We start from the raw sequence: 15,359 nt of genomic DNA, 5'->3' as shown, positions 1-15,359 counted from the left end.
TTAGAGTAGTAATGAGTGCTTCTTTCAACCTATCAAAGGTACTTTGTTCCTCCAATTTTCATTCAAATGGGGCACCCTTCTCCAATAGGCTTATTAATGAGGCACTAATATGTGTAAATTATCAAACAAAATGGCAATAATATCTAGCAAGGCCTAAGAATGAACAGACTTTAGAAGCATCTTTGGAGGTCGGCCAATCTTCTATTACTTTCATTTTATCTTATTCCATGCATATATCCTTGGAAGATACTACATGCCCTAAAAAGATGATCTCCGACTTCTAAAGTTTATACTTTGATTACTTATAATAGAAGCAACTATTTTATAATTAATACAATACTTCCTATAGGTGTTATTCATACTCATTAAAGATTTTATTATAGACTAGGATATCATTGATGAAGTCAATTACATACTTATCCAAAAGATTCTAAAATAGTTTGTTCATATGATTCATGAAGGAAGTTGGAGCATTAGTAAGGCCAAAAGATAAAACAAGCCATTCAAAGTATTTATAGTAAAATTAAAAGATACTATTATTTTCCTTTTATGAAATAGGCTTCTATTTACTTTATAAGACCATAAATAAGACAAAATAAAATAAATTAGAAAAAAAATAATATAGGCATATATAAGAAAGAGTTAAGAGTAGATTTTAGTAAAAATTATCTCAAGAAATCAAGAATTGATATTTAGAAAAGTTCAATCGTTAATCTAGGTCAAAATCACATCCTAAGTCACAAAACCATGCACTTATAATGACTTTAGGATTTTTTTTATAGATCAAAAAATAGAATTTGGATTAGATTAGGATTTAGAATTGAATAAGGATTTAGAATTTGATCTAGGATTTAAGATTTATTTAGAATTAAGGATTTGGTTTAGAATTTAGGATTTAAGATTTAGGATTTGCTTAGGATTTAGGATTTAAAATTTGTTTAGGATTTGAAGTTTGGCCTAGGATTTAATTAAATTTCATTAGGATTTTAATTAAGATTAAATTAGGACTTGATTGAGATTAATTTAAGATATATTTTTAATTATTCTAATATTTCTTTAGGATTTCTTAAAGATTCTTTTAATGTTTATTGTGGATTCTTTTTAAATTCTTTTAAGATTTTTTATTATTTCTTTTGTGATTTTTTTAAGGTTTCTTTTGAATTTGATTAAAGCTTACTTAGCTTTGTTAATATTTAATTAGATTTTATTTAATATTCTATTAAAATTAAGATTTTGTTGTTACAATTTCCATTCTACTTTCTATAGCTAGGTGGTTGGTGCATTCTCAAGCAAGAGTTCATGTAATATGACAACACCACTAGGCAAGTGAATTGGAATAAAATTCTAATATTCTTGTATGAGTTGCTCTGTCCATTCTACTCCTTTGGCTATTTTTTTTGCTACTAAGGCATGATTTGAAACTACCATATTTTTCAGCTATTTATGTTGTATTTATTTCTTTATAAAGATCATTTCTACAAGTAAGCTTTTAGCCATAGATCATTTTGTTACCTCATTCAATGTGGAGTCACAAGGATCATCTTGTATCCATTGTCTTTGAAAGAAATCATCCTTACTAGTCAATCAACTTGCTTATATTCTACTTCTTGCCATGGCATACTAAGAATAATATCATATCTCAGCTTTGTTATCTTAAACTTTTCTCTCAATGTATATGTCTCATTCAACCTCAAGATTTCTTCTTCATATGTTTCACTTTATATGTTCTCTTAGTCATCAGCTAAGTATATACTTCTTCCTCTGATTACCTTGATTTTAATCCCAAGTCTGTCAACAATCTCAATTGCAATGTAATTTTTTGTAGAGTCATAATTTATAAGTATTTAATATGATTGTCTTCTCAATCAACTTATTAGATAAACCAATTGATTCCTTTAATAGTTATTCAAGGTCATATTGTTTCTCTCTAAGAGACAATAATTATCCTTAATATTGGCCTTTGGTGCTTTTATTGGGAGCCTCATTTCCCTGCTCTACTTCTTTATCATTTTGATGAGCCTTAAGATTTTGAATCGACATTGATTTGTTGATACTTGAATTTTGATGCCTTAGGTAATCTTTGGTCTACTCATGTGGCTTCCAATAATAATAATTTAATTCTTTTTATGCCAATATTTGTCATCTTTGTAGTGTCAATAGTCCTTGCAAGGTATCAATTTTCATTGGTGTGGGTTGTTGTGCCATAATATTAGATAATAGAATAGGATTTTATTCTATAGGTCATGCTCCATAATTTCTAAAATCTATAGTATCAATCCTCTCTATAATCCTAATTGCCTCTTCAAATATTTGTGGATCTCTTAATTCAACCTCTTCATGAATTATAAGTTTTAACTCTTGTATAAATTGATCCATCATCTTTGCCTCTCAAATGTTGCAAATTTAGAGATGTAAAGACTTGAATTAAAAGACATAATTTCATATAATCTGGATTATATAAGATTAATTAATTAATCACATGTTAACTTCTCTACATTGATGGGCCAAAACCCATTCTTAAGTTTGGTCTCAAATTCCTCCTAATTACAAAATCCACCTTGAGTTTCATAGTTTTGAGCTAGATGTTACTACCAAATGATTGTTGTATCTCTTAAATAGCTAATTGTAGAAATAATTCCTTAAGTGGTTCTTGCTCAAGATAGTTGGAAGTATTGTTGGATGTTGAAGAGCTATTGACATACATCTTCTTGCTTTAAAGTTTTAAAATATGTTTTTGGCTTACTTAATTTCAACCTAATAGATGTCAATTTTTTTGCCCTAGAAGCTTCCATTTGTCATTGTAGAATAACTATCTAGTCTAAGAGGAGTTCCACTTAAGCTTCTATTTGGAATAACTCCGTTATATCTCTCATGTTATAATTTTCTTATCAAACTTTGCTATTACAATGCCTTCTATCTTTTCAATTGATTTCTTAGAAATAGCTTGTAATAGCTTCAAAATAATAATTGGTATGATTACAACAATTGACCTCTAATTAGATATTGGCTATTAATATATTACTAAAGAATAGACTACCTTTTGCTCTAGTATCAATAAAACAATTCTAAATTCTTTTAAAGATCTAAAATCCTTATAGTCTATAGCAATATAAATTCTATCACAAAGTTAGACAAAATGGACTAGAACAAAATTGAACGAAACTAAACAAAATAGAATATAAAAAAAAATAATGCAATAAGAAATAAAATGAAACAAAAAAAAATGCAAACAAAACTTTACTAAGAGAAAGGGACCAAAGCCATACCTTACCAAATGCTTCAAATTACCTTGGTCAGTCTTATTTATACTTATCAAACTATCATGGAATTTTCTAGAATATTTCTAATAGTGGATCCCATTTAAATAACTACCTTTAGTTCTTCTAGAATATTCCATAGTGGACCCTATATAGACCACCAATTTGGCCCCAATTCTAAAAACTTCTAAAAACTTCCTAAAAATGGCTCCAATTACCTATCTCTATGTATCAATAATACAATTATCTTATCTATGCTCCATTATAGATTGTATCTTATGCTTACGTACTCAGTAAGTCATTTTTTGCTTTCAATAGAAAGACTAAGTGAGTATCTTATGTCTATACAAAAGAATAGATTTCATGCTTCTATGTGAAAGGCTAAAGAAGTGAAACTTTTCTTTTGTAAGAAATTCAATGAGTAGATTTGTATTCTTTGCATAAATAATAAAAGTATTCAGAAAAAACTTCTCATTGTCTTATATATGAATCTTGAATTGTGTTCAAATAAAATTTTATAGAAAAATAATAAATTAATTTATTAAAATATTAAGATAATGATATAGAGTTAGATCCTTGAATAAAGGCAAAAACTACAAAAGATCTTAGATAAATAAATTATTTAGATTTGAGATCCAGATTTAGATCTTAGATTTGAACCTAATAGATATAATGGATATAATTATCTCAGAAGCCAATATGCTTGTAGGTGTATTGAGCTAGTCAAAGTAGAAAGATATAATGACTAATATAGTTTTGAAAGATGATTTGTATGAAGTGGTTGATGTTAAATCAAAATTCATTGTAGCTAAACTTGTGATATATGTTGCAAAGACCAAGATATCACCAAAAAGCTTCAATTTATTATAGCTTATCATTGTTACAACACCAATTAAGTTAAAAGAAAAGAAAACCACCTTGTCATATTTACCAACAAATGTATCTAATCTAAGAGAATATAAGTGCAAGCATAGAAAAATATTAGAAGTATTACTGTTCTTAGTTTTTGACATGATAAAATCAGCAATCAAAGATTTGAACAACCTTTTAGATATGTAACAAAAACTCCAAATTTTATATGATACTAAGATTGTAGGGAGAAATAAGATTGTAGTATAAAATTAGATAAGTAGAATATACTCAAAATAAAAAAAAGGATCTAATATTATAATCTATCTATAATAAAAAATTCAATCTTGAATAACTAAGAAAAATAGATGAATATCTTAAAAGTTCTATTATAGCACACAAAATATTGAATGGATTATCAAAGAGATTTAACATGTTTAAAATTGTTGTTAGAAATAAGGAGATGGTATTAAATGTTGATGCACTTACTAAATTACTTCTAGTTGAAAAAATGATACTATATCTTTATTATCAATCTTAGTAAAGATACAAAAGAAGAATTAATGATTAAATTCAATGATGTTTTAAAATAAAATAAAGTTCAAGAAAGCTACTTTAAAAATAAAACAAGATATTGGAATTCAAACTTCAACAAACAAAAATAATTTGGAAGTAGAATAAAATATAAATGATCAAATATAAACCTTGGGAAAGCTTGAAGGTACATGATCTAATACACTATCAATAATGTGATGCACCAAGCCATCTTGCTCACTTATATACTGTAACCACATTGATACTAGGAATATAGAATTTTTTTTATAAAGCATATAGAGAAGTATATAACAATAAATTTTATGGAACACATCTTGTGGAAATCCATGGTAAAGAAGGAAGAGCCATATATACATATGTATATCCAATAAAAGAAAACATGGCTCCAACAAAAAAAATTAAAATAAGATTTTAATGAAGCATTAGTTATTTTTTTGCTAAAGCTATAAAAGAAAAACTATATCATTGATTTAGGTGAAACTCAACATTATGCTTGCTATATTGATAGTTTTACAAATATAAAAATACCTCCAATCAATCAAACAATTAATTCAACTGATAGTCAAATTCATCCAATATAGCTAGAAGCAATGCCAAATTTTGTATCTCATCTAGTATTTTTTTTTATTATTACCAATATTTATTATATATTAGATTTAACCTCTTATATACTATAAATATATCAATTTTTTGATCAAAGATATTTAGTTTTCTTTGATGAATCACAATGTATGATTATAACAAAAAAAAATCTATTAAAAGAATAGTATAAGGTATTAGAACTAATAATGAACTATATAAGCTAACACATATTTATAACTATATTACTTATATAATAATAATATATAGTGTATTGAATAAATATTTATCTAAAAAAATCTAATAAAGCTATGGCAATAAAAATCATGACATTTAAATTATTAGAATCTTATGCATTTAAGTCATAAATAGAAAACATAAGATATATCTTATCTTATACCTATTAAAGTAATTTGCTTAAAATATCAATTAGGTAAACTTTAAAAAATATACATACTAAAATTTGTTTAGACCAAGACTATAGAATGATTAAAATTTCTATATGAAAATCTATATAGCTCCATTAAAAAATCTCTAATACAATCACACTTCTTTTTAATAAAAATTGATAATTACTTTAGATATATTTTGATATTTTTTAAAAAATAAATAAAAAATTCTTAGTAGATTCAAAACATTTATCTTTTTAATAGAAAACTAACTTTGTAGAAGAATTTGAATACTTTCCAATGACAAAAAAGCCAAATTCCTTTCTTCAAAGTTTATACTATTCTTGAGTGAAAAAAATATTTATCACCAACTAACAACAACTTTCACTCTATATTAGAATGGAGTATTTGAAAGAAAAAATAAAAACTATATAGACAAAAAATAAAAAAGTATGATATTGACTAATTATACTTTTAAGTATTTTTGGACTAAAGCAATATAAATAGCTGTATAAGTTATTAATGTGTCTCCTACAAAGATTAACCAAGGAGTCATATTCTATGAGAAACTCTTCAATATAAGACCTAACTTTGCATACTTACAATTTTTTGATTGCCAAGTCTTTATCTACATAAAAAGGCATGGAACTAAATTACAATTGAGAGTTGTCACTATTATTTATGTAGGATATGTTAAAACTTCTAAACTCTATAGGTATTTTGATTCTAACACAAAGAAAATGCTATTTTCAAATAATATATAATTTGATGAATTGATTCTTATAGATAATGAACTTTTTGATCAAAAAAATGATGTGTTTTTAGAAGAATTACATTAAGATTCAATTACAACTATTTATACAACTTTTGGCTCAACTTTTGTACTAACAAGTAAGCTAAATATTCAAAACCATAGTTCACGTGATACTAATATGTCATTTATTGTAGATCAACCTTTATAAAAGATATAGAAAGAATCTATCAAATTAATTCTAATAGATGAAGTATGCATATTGATATTATCTTTTGATAGGAAAGTACACACAAATGAAGAATTAATAGATGGCCTTAGATACATACTAACATAAGAATCAGATTTGATTCAAGCAATAGATTAAGAGAATAAACAAGCAACTAGAGGGCAATTTGATAAAAAAAGATCTTAGATTTTTAATAATACTGATTAAAGCATTATTAAAAAAACTATCCTTTAACAAAGCCAACCAAGACTCTATTTAAAAAGCACATATAGTAGAAGAACTAGATGTAATGAAGAAAAATAAGACATGGGAGCTTATTAACTTATAAAATAAACATGAAGTAATCTCCAAAAAATGAATATATACTATTAAATACATGTCAAATGGATCAATTTTGCATAAGAAAGGTAGATTAAAAGAAAAAAAGTTATAAGCATATGTAAGAAGAAGTTAAGAGTTGATTCTAGCAAAAATTACCTCAAGACAAGAATTAATATCTAGAAAAGATCAATTGCCAATCAAGATTGAAATCAAATCCAAAGGTGCAACATCATGTATCTACAGCAATTCTAGGATTTTTTTGCAAATTGAAAAATGGAAATTGAGGGAAAATTTGAAGAAAGATTTTTGAGTGTTTATTTCATGTTATTTAAATTAATATCGAAATTTTGAAGAATTTTTAAAATTAATGATATATTTGGTAGATTTAGATTTTAAAAAATAAAAATAGGTTTATAAATTTTAGGATTTTGTGAATTATATATCATATTTATAAGTGAAAATTGGTTAATTTATTTTTTTTCTTCTAATTAATGCATGTAAAAAATTTTAAGGTCAATTAAGTAGTTAAATTGAAGAATATGAAGATTTTTGTAGATTATGGTTTTAGAAAATTTGAGGTTTAGAATCAATGGATGATATTAAGTTCTAAAAATATTTTCTAATTGGATTAAAATAAAATTTTGTGAGAGAAATTTAGACTAAAATATCTATAGATATTCCAAATTATGGAGTAATTAAATAATTCAATAAGGAAAAATTTGTATTAAGAGATCAACATTCAAGTTGGAAAAAAAAGGCAGCCAACAATTGACAGATTTTGAGAGTTTTCTTGCTATTGGTATGTGCAATCTTCTTCAAATTTATTATACTTGTTGCTTACTTAGTTGTTGTAAGGTATATAAATTTTGAGTCAAAATCAATGATTTAATCATGAATTATTGAATTTTTAATTTACTATAAGATTATCAAGATTTATTTAGGATTTAGAGGTTGCCTAAGGATTGATTAGGATTTATTTAAAATCTAAGGTTTGATTAGGATTTGATTAAGACCTAAGATTTGTCTACAATTTGGTTAGAATTTAGAATTTGATTTAAATTTTCTTTGAATTTGATTAAGATTTGATTAGGATATGACTAGAATTTAATTAAGATTTGATTAGAAATTGATTAAGGTTTGTGTAGGATTTGTTTAAGATTTGTTGAAGATTTTTTTAGGATTTTATTAAGATTTGTTAATATTGGTTTAAGATTTAAGATTTCATTAAAGTTCTATTAGGATTCAACCTAGGATATGATTAAGGTTTATTAGGATTTAAATTATGGTTTTAATTAGAATTTGACCTGAAATTTGCTTAAGGATTATTAGGATTTTAACTAGGATTTTAATTAAAATTTTACCTAAGATTTGATTAAGGTTCATGAGGGTTTTAATTAAGATTAAATTAAAATTTTATTAGGATTTATTTAAAATTTTTATTTTTAATATTTTTTTGGATTTTTTCTATTTTTTTTTAATTTCTATTTCTAATATTTTTGTAAGATTATTATTATTTTTTTAAAGGTTTATTTTTATATGTCTTCAATATTTATTTTTTATTTTTTTTAAAATTAATTTAAGACTTCTTTGTGTTTCTTTTGTAACTTCTTTTAATTTTTTTTTAAATTAATTAAAGTTTTATCAGGATTATTAAGGATTAGTCAAAGTTTATTTTAAGATTCTATTAGACTTTGTAGGATTGTTGTTGCATTTCTATTTATCTTCTACTATTAGATATCTAGTGCATTCTTGAGCAAGAACACATGTAACATGACAACATATATATTTTACAATCACATGGTTGCACTATCAAAGGTTACAAAAACAATGTATTCTATGGACTGAAGCAAGCTTTACAAGCTTAGTATCAAAGAATTGATAAATATCTTTTAAAACATGGTTTTGTTAAAGAAATGACAGACAATAATCTATACTTAGTTGTAAGTGATGGCAAGATCTTCATCTTAATATTATGTATAGATGATTTTTTATTCACAAGCAACAACAAACCATGGATGAAATGGATTAAATAAATAACTTAAAATCAAATACAATATTTTTGATAAAGCACAAAGAGATTGAATTCTATATGTGCAAGTTGAATGTGTACATAGTAAAGGATTAGATATCTTTTTAATCAATAAAGATAAGTATTTGATAGATTTATTGAGCTAGATATGAATAAGTATGAATCAAGCTTTATTCTAATGGAAAAGAAACTCATTCTATATAAGGATATGACAAATGAAGAATATATGGATCCTACAAAATATAGAGGAATTATTGACAATTATGACATGTCTCTTAAATAAGATCCAACATCTCCTATTTAATAGGTATAATAAATAAGTTCCTTTAGCATCTACAGAAACTTCACCTAAAAGTAATAAAGAGGATTGTTAAATATCCCAAAAGAACCTAAGACAATTTTATTCTCTATAAAAAAAGAGACATCAATAGACTAATAAGATTTATTGACTTAAACTATGCATCTTGACTTAATCAAAGAAAGGCAATTATTGGCTATGTATTCATCTTTGGATATAAAGATATAATGATTGATTATAAAGGAAGTGTTGCCTTGATTTGTATTAAAGAAGTTATTAGTTTATTCCATTATCAAGAAGATGTTAAATTCATCCTTGCTAAAGATGTCCTAGATTGATTTTATATCAAAAAAGTATTGTGTTGATGCCTATCAAAGATGTGCTATGTTGATTTCTTCTTAAAGAATTTGAACTTGTCCTATTGATAACAATTTACATCCTTAAATTTTTCTTTTGAAATAAATTGTATTCTAATTCTCAACTACTAATACTTCAAATAACTAACTTATACACTTATTGTATCTTATTGAGGTAATGATTCAAATACTTTTAACCTCTACATTAGATGCTAATTAGAAGCAAGAACTATAACTACAAGCAAAAACAATATTCTCCTAAAGTAATCAAAATCCTATCTATAATTGCCTATTGCACCTGCCTTCTTCTATTAATATAAAACCAACCAAATCCAAAGTCTCCGGCTAAAGAAACACAAATAACTTTCATGAAAAGTAACAAACTAATTTCCAGCAATAAAAATAACACGTAGCCGCCACGCCAACATGAAATCATTCCAACCGAGACCTCGCAGTTAGGTCCACTGCATACCAAGGTACTCAGCATGACACGCATCTCACACAAGCTTGTCAAAGGCCACGACGAAACAAGTTGCTCACGGCACCCAGGCCCAGCTTAGCTTCCCTTCGACTGCGAAAGAAACAGCAAACCCCAGCTTCAAACCAGCACTTGGAGTCCTGGTTTCCATGCACAGCGTGCACAACATTGACGAAACCATCGCGCACGCAGGTGATGAATTGGTGGCAACGCGTGCGTCCATTCGGAACAAGTCACGTCACGTATTGCCAAATGAGAATGATCGCGATGACTGAACCCTGTATTGGTTTTGACTGAACCCTGTGTCGGATTTCACCTACTGGTGTTGGTTCGAGTGACATAGCTCTAAACAATCCCAATTTACTGGACACAGTTTGAGTCGTGCGTGCTGCCTACAAATGATCGGCTGTGTGTTGTTTACCTTCCGAAACACGGCACGTGGTGAAAACATGGAGGCCGGGGATGAACCTGCCACCTCCATCTATTTTCCTGTTACATTTCCATGAACAACATGAACTCTTCCAGACAATAACATTTTTACACGTGCTCTACCCACCTCATATGATGTTCCTAAGGTCCGCAAAGCGCCCGTGGCTACGCATTGTAACTCTCCGCGGGCACGGATGCACTCTTGCCGCCAGTTCCAGGAATTGCTCACACGCAATGGCGTGGCCTCCACCGAACCACCCAGCGCGCGCGGGCGACTTGTTGCCTGTTCTAACGAACTTCTCACAACTGGTGGTGCTGACCTCCATCCTGGTTTTCTGCTTCCTCTCATTTCGGGCCGTCCACGCCGTCCTCCACCTCGTCGTCGCTGCCGTCCCTGTCGTCGAAGGCCACGATGGCTGCCATGTTCCGGAACATCGCACGTGACGGGGCGGTTTCGCGGTCTGCCGCTACCCACGGGAACGCGACGACGTATCACTTATCAGGAACAGCACAGGCGCGACGAGAGAGGTCTCAAGGCATGGCATGGCTTGGTGCAGTTGTCGGTAGGGCGTCTGCATTTCACTCCTCTCATGTCATAGGGTGATAACTTTAGTAATTAGTGATTTACTAGTTAGAAGTATAAATTCGCTTCGAGGTTTAAATATGATTTCTGAAAATAAAGAAGATCATTACACCCTGATGTTTGTGTCTTAAGTGTTGTGCTCTTCGTATTGGAACAAAAGGTTACAGGCCCTTGTTTTCTAATCTGCGCATGAGTAAATGTGTTGGTGATTGCTGAAATGCTGTACGCATTTTCTTGAATTTCTTGATTTTTTTAAAGGGTCACTTTCAATGCAACTTTTCATCCTTCATTTCTCTGTTCTTTCTTACAATGATCAATATGTCTATCAAGAAGGATCTAATTGCTATTCAATGTTTCAATAGTTCTGAATTCCATCTTTAGAAATGGCAACTTCAAAATCTCTTTTGTGCAAAAGGTCTCATACAACACATTGATGGTTAAAATAAAAATTAATTACATAGTGATAAGTAGAAAGAGATAGATTACAATGCTTACATTCTTCTTACTTTATGAATTAAGAGACAATTTCTTGCTCCTTTGACTACTTGCTTAACTGTAGAAGACATCTAGGGTTATCTTCTTGAGGAGCATGAATACAAAAATGGTGAAAATATTCAATTTCTAAAGTGTCAATTCTTTAATGTAAAATTGGAACAAGATCAATCTATATCTAATTTCATTCCAAAGCTTGAACTTACTATGAGCAAACTTTGAGAGCTAGGTGATACAACATTTTTTGATGTTTTCATGATATCAAAGCTTACAACCAATTTACCTACTAAATTTGATTCTTTTATTGCTGCATGAGAGAATACTCCTAAGAATGATCATAATCTTGTTAATCTTAAGCTTAGATTACAAAAGGAAGAAAAGAAGATATTATATTGCATACAATAAGATTCTATTTTTGATTCTATAGCTTTGTTTGTTAATTGTCTATATTTTTTTTTTATTCAAAACTCTAATAATCTACCAAACAGTGGTAGATTTTATTTGTGTGGTTTTTTTACTTCTACCCCTATGAATACTTTTTATTATAAATTTCTTTATTCTCCTATTTTGCACAATTCTACTAGATTTTCTACTTCTACCCCTATGAATACTTTTTATTATAAATCTCTTTATTCTCCTATTTTGCACAATTCTACTAGATTTTCATCTCAATTTCATGGAACTCTTCTTACGCCACTAATATCTTTTGTTTATTGTAATTAAGTGTTTTATTCTCAATTGAATAGAAACAATAAAATTTCAAAACTAAAATGTAGGACCAAATATAATCATTGTGGTCTTCTCAGGCATTGGTGGCAAGAATGTCTACATGTATTTCAAAAAAAACTTAATTAGTCTCATTCTTCATAAATTGGATTTTATATTTAAATTACATTTGTTGAGCCATTTGATTCTTTATATCCAAATTGTTATTAAGAACATCTATTTTTCAACATGAAATAGTATACTATTAAGCTTAATAATGATAATCATGATAATATTAATTTTCATGAACATGATCAATCTTCATTAGATTTTCTATATTCTAAAATTACTCAAGCCTACAATGCCTTATTGTGTGGAAGTCATTCAAATGGATAGATTTTTGATAGTTGAACTACTGATCACATGACACATCAGGTTTATTAGTTTGTCAATTATAAGTCTTTTCTATTGGATGCAACATGGCTTATCAAAATTCCTCTAGGTCATCATTATTTTGTAATAGGTACTGGAAATATTTGGATTCTTGTACAATTATCTAATAGAGCTAAAGTTTATTTATTCACATAAGTTTTATATATTCTTGAATTTAAAAGAAATCTATTCAGTCCAACCAAAGTTTCTCAAAAACATAATTGTATAAAAGATGCACCATTTTTAAAAAATGCATCTTCTAATTTTGCTACTATGAAGGTACCTTTTCTATTCTTTGATTTTTTTTTTTGATCATTGTCATACAAATAAATCTGAATATATTGTAAACGTCAATATTAATAGCTTGATTTTAATTTTTTTATGACTAATTTATCAAATTTTATAGAAAAAAATTATTTTTCATCTTATAACCTTAAAGGTCAACTAAAAGATGCTAAAGATACAAGTAATAGAAGTACATTTGTTTTTTTTTCATGATATTATTCCACGTATTGTTGATCTTTTTTCAAATCCAACAATCCAAAAACAACCACCAATATCACTAATATCATCTTCATATTCTCACTTGGTTAAAGAATCTCGATCAAATTTATCTTTTCTTTCTATACAATGATAACAATGACCATCTTTATGTTTTGTTTACTCAAATGTTTTTTTTTTGTTAATGCAATTGGTAGCCTTTAATTTTCTTCTATTGGAACTCACTTCAATATCTCTTACTTTGTCAGTAATGCTGCCATTTCAAGTTCAAATTTATGTATGTTCATTTCAATGTTGTACAAAGAATTTTTTGATATCTCTTCACTACTCTAGACTTCAAGCTAGTTTACAATGGGACAAGCTCTTCTACTCTATTTATTGCATATGTAGATATTGATAATGCAACAAATGTTGATGATAGAAAATCTTATAGTAGATACATTCTTTTTTTGAATGGAGGACAAATTAGTTGGAGGTCGAAAAAACAAGCCTATCTTGTTGACAATATGACATATTTTGAATACATTTCTTATTATATGCCTACAAAGGAGATCATCTAGTGTCAAAGGCTCCTTGCAAATCTAAGATTTTCTCAAGACATAGCTACACTATTGTACTCTAACTTTCAAAGGGCTATCAAACTAGCACCAAATCCTAGCTTTTACTCACAAACTAAGTATGTGGATATCAAATATCATATGATCAAAGAACAAATTCAGAATGGACTCCTACAAATTGACTACATCTCTACTCACTACAAAGTCGCTGATATATTTACAAAACCATTAACTCCAAAAAAGTTCAAGAAAATGCGTGCTCTTCCCATCATGAGTTCAAGAAAATGCATGCTCTTCTCATCATACATCCAGGATGATATTCAACTCCTCTATCTAAGTAGGAGACTTATTTCATATAATCTTGATAGAGAAGTTATTCATTTAGTGGGAGTTTAGTAACTAGTGATTTACTAGTTAAAAGTTTAACTTCTCTTCATGATATAAATATGATCACTGAAGTTAAAGAAGATCATTACACCCAGATGTTTGTGTCTTAAGTGTTGTGCTCTTCGTATTGAAACAAAAATAACTGCACTGGTGACGGATTGGAGAGGCGGTGTGTTGCGTGGAAACCCTCGAGTGTCGGCGGGGGTGCCAGGTCAACGGGAGAAGCTCGTTTGGTGGTAGCGTTCTGCGTGGCGCACGTAGTTCCCTTCATGTGGAGTTCCACGGAGGCAGCTGTTGGACGGGAGTTCCAGAAGTCGGCGGGGGGGAGGTTGTGCGGGAGTTGGCGATTCTCACCCGTGTTTCCGCATCCATCCATCCAGCGTGCCTCCGAGGTTTTGCTTCATTCCCCAAGGATGCGTGTCACAAACCACAAAACAGTTCTCTGGTGTAAAAAGTTGGTGAATACTGAAACTGTCATTTTGTCGGACCAAGTTCCAACGCACCGAAGATAAGAATGTGGTCTGTCCCAGTGACAGCTGCCGGCACTGGTGCAAGCAGCAGCTACGCATCGTGACGAAAGTACAAAACAGGTCTCCACTCGAAACGGGTGAGACGACTGTGCGCTCACACACAGACACACACGCACAGTAACATCTTTTTGCATGTTTATATTTAGTGCGCGCGTGTGTGTCTGTGTCTGTGTGTGCAAGTGTCAATGAGGGGGAGAGAGAAAAAGTCTGCGAGCTCAAGGCTACACAAGCGCAAAGCTCGGCCCGCGAAAGCAGCCAGATCTGCGTATGACTCGCGGACGAGAAGGAAACTCAACGAGAAGCTGGAGAACATGATTCATGGATTTGAAATTGCCATAATTGGACAAGCGCCAACCCAGCTTGCGATCGCAAGTCGAGCATAAATGAGGACAGCCCAGATGATTACCTCACAACCAAAGCAGCGTGATTGCACATTCATTACCTCCCAGGCTTCCGGTTTCGTGTGTTTGCATGTGGCAGATTGGACACCTGAGGATCCCCACACGACCTCCCATGTCATCGACGCACTTCGCTGACCCGCCCTGTGATCTTCTCATGGACCGCCTTCACGACATTTTGCTGAGCGCCTGGTGCGAGGTCCCGGCTACATCGTCCGTCACTGCAGCGATGACGCGCAGCTTCAAGAAGGACA

At 29.8% G+C, this 15,359-nt stretch overlaps 1 long non-coding RNA gene across 1 annotated transcript; it reads right to left on the bottom strand.

Moving 5' to 3' along the window:
• Positions 1 to 9,128: 9,128 nt before the first annotated feature.
• LOC149989285 (uncharacterized) lies at positions 9,129 to 11,098 on the bottom strand. Its single transcript, XR_016502984.1, has 2 exons — positions 10,648 to 11,098; positions 9,129 to 10,559 (listed from the first exon to the last, which is right to left on the bottom strand). It is a non-coding gene; the product is annotated as an uncharacterized LOC149989285 (long non-coding RNA).
• Between the last annotated feature and the right edge of the window lie 4,261 nt (positions 11,099 to 15,359).

This window comes from Physcomitrium patens, chromosome 5, assembly GCF_059467195.1.
Source record: "Physcomitrium patens ecotype Gransden chromosome 5, ASM5946719v1, whole genome shotgun sequence".
Classification (NCBI taxonomy): Eukaryota; Viridiplantae; Streptophyta; class Bryopsida; order Funariales; family Funariaceae; genus Physcomitrium; species Physcomitrium patens.
This window is presented reverse-complemented; position numbering and strand designations above follow the sequence as displayed.